The sequence below is a fragment of the Schistocerca piceifrons genome, chromosome X (assembly GCF_021461385.2).
Source record: "Schistocerca piceifrons isolate TAMUIC-IGC-003096 chromosome X, iqSchPice1.1, whole genome shotgun sequence".
Taxonomy (NCBI): domain Eukaryota; kingdom Metazoa; phylum Arthropoda; class Insecta; order Orthoptera; family Acrididae; genus Schistocerca; species Schistocerca piceifrons.
Genome location: NC_060149.1, coordinates 29,872,747 through 29,875,376, shown reverse-complemented (window position 1 = coordinate 29,875,376; position 2,630 = coordinate 29,872,747). Strand labels below are relative to the sequence as shown.

The following is a 2,630-nucleotide window of genomic DNA, read 5'->3' as shown; positions in this document are numbered from 1 at the left end:
TAGGTCGCGCGCCTGGGAATGGAACGTTAACTTTATCATGGCCCTTCTGTACGAAAGCGCTATCGTCGTTCGAGGTTATCCGTTTACACTGCAGTACCACTACCCGAGCGAGTAAATAACAGCCCGCTCGCGGACCGCCGGGCAGAGCCCCGCACACGTCCGCTTCGCAACACGACCGAGAGCAGACTAATTACAAGGCAAACGCGCTAACCACTTCACCACCCTGGCACAAAATCTTTGCACAACTGCACACTCCAAATATCAATCCACGCAAGTGGGCCGAGGTGACTGAGGAAGTAGGCGCGCTAGATTACTCCATGTAGTTGTGCAAAGCCACTGTGCCAGGGTCGAGTAACGGTTAGCGCATCAGCCTAGCAAGCGGGACACCTAGGTCGAATCTCAGCGTTGGTACAAATTTTCATTCGTCGCTTCATTCTGTGTATATAAACCCTCAACATACGTTTTCACTTTGTTAGAGATCTGAAGAATGTACTGGTGAGGACAATATTAGAATACCCTCCGTATCGAGGTAGGTCAAGTGACCACGGACACATGCTGTCTTGCGTTGTCTTGTTGAAAGATAATGTTGCATCTACACTCCTGGAAATGGAAAAAAGAACACATTGACACCGGTGTGTCAGACCCACCATACTTGCTCCGTACACTGCGAGAGGGCTGTACAAGCAATGATCACACGCACGGCACAGCGGACACACCAGGAACCGCGGTGTTGGCCGTCGAATGGCGCTAGCTGCGCAGCATTTGTGCACCGCCGCCGTCAGTGTCAGCCAGTTTGCCGTGGCATACGGAGCTCCATCGCAGTCTTTAACACTGGTAGCATGCCGCGACAGCGTGGACGTGAACCGTATGTGCAGTTGACGGACTTTGAGCGAGGGCGTATAGTGGGCATGCGGGAGGCCGGGTGGACGTACCGCCGAATTGCTCAACACGTGGGGCGTGAGGTCTCCACAGTACATCGATGTTGTCGCCAGTGGTCGGCGGAAGGTGCACGTGCCCATCGACCTGGGACCGGACCGCAGCGACGCACGGATGCACGCCAAGACCGTAGGATCCTACGCAGTGCCGTAGGGGACCGCACCGCCACTTCCCAGCAAATTAGGGACACTGTTGCTCCTGGGGTATCGGCGAGGACCATTCGCAACCGTCTCCATGAAGCTGGGCTACGGTCCCGCACACCGTTAGGCCGTCTTCCGCTCACGCCCCAACATCGTGCAGCCCGCCTCCAGTGGTGTCGCGACAGGCGTGAATGGAGGGACGAATGGAGACGTGTCGTCTTCAGCGATGAGAGTCGCTTCTGCCTTGGTGCCAATGATGGTCGTATGCGTGTTTGGCGCCGTGCAGGTGAGCGCCACAATCAGGACTGCATACGACCGAGGCACACAGGGCCAACACCCGGCATCATGGTGTGGGGAGCGATCTCCTACACTGGCCGTACACCACTGGTGATCGTCGAGGGGACACTGAATAGTGCACGGTACATCCAAACCGTCATCGAACCCATAGTTCTACCATTCCTAGACCGGCAAGGGAACTTGCTGTTCCAACAGGACAATGCACGTCCGCATGTTTCCCGTGCCACCCAACGTGCTCTAGAAGGTGTAAGTCAACTACCCTGGTCAGCAAGATCTCCGGATCTGTCCCCCATTGAGCATGTTTGGGACTGGATGAAGCGTCGTCTCACGCGGTCTGCACGTCCAGCACGAACGCTGGTCCAACTGAGGCGCCAGGTGGAAATGGCATGGCAAGCTGTTCCACAGGACTACATCCAGCATCTCTACGATCGTCTCCATGGGAGAATAGCAGCCTGCATTGCTGCGAAAGGTGGATATACACTGTACTAGTGCCGACATTGTGCATGCTCTGTTGCCTGTGTCTATGTGCCTGTGGTTCTGTCAGTGTGATCATGTGATGTATCTGACCCCAGGAATGTGTCAATAAAGTTTCCCCTTCCTGGGACTATGAATTCACGGTGTTCTTATTTCAATTTCCAGGAGTGTATATACACTATGTGATTAAAAGAATTGGGACACATGTAATACGGAATTTACCATTAGATGCCACGAGAGGCGGACTCCCCAATATAAACAGAGCACTCCGTCTTCAGGTCACGAGTGGGCTATCGGGGCCATCCGACCGCCGTGTCATCCTCAGGGGATGCGGATAGGAGGGGCGTGGGGTCAGCACACCGCTCTCCCAGTCGTTATGATAGTATTCTTGACCGAAGCCGCTACTATTCGGTCCAGTAGCTCCTCAATTGGCATAACGAGGGTGAGTGCACCGCGAAAAATGGCAACAGTGCATGACGGCCTGGATGGTCACCCATCCAAGTGCCGACCACGTCCGACAGCGCTTAACTTCGGTGATCTCACGGGAACCGGTGTATCCACTGAGGCAAGGCCGTTGCCCTAATGTAAACAGAGGCAGAGGATATTGTGTTGTCATTAGGGAAGCAGTAACATCATTATGGGTCAGTCAGAAAAGCACGGTGACATTGAGTAACAAATCCATCAGGGACATTTCTACTCTTTTAATGCTGCCACGCCGACTTTTGGTGATGCGACAGTTAAGTGAACACTCGAAAGAACAAACACAGCTTATCCAAGACCACA

The 2,630-nt window shown here is 53.9% G+C and overlaps 1 pseudogene; it reads right to left on the bottom strand.

Annotated features, from left to right (window-relative positions):
• Positions 1-2,308: 2,308 nt before the first annotated feature.
• LOC124723785 lies at positions 2,309-2,426 on the bottom strand (annotated as a pseudogene).
• Positions 2,427-2,630: the final 204 nt, after the last annotated feature.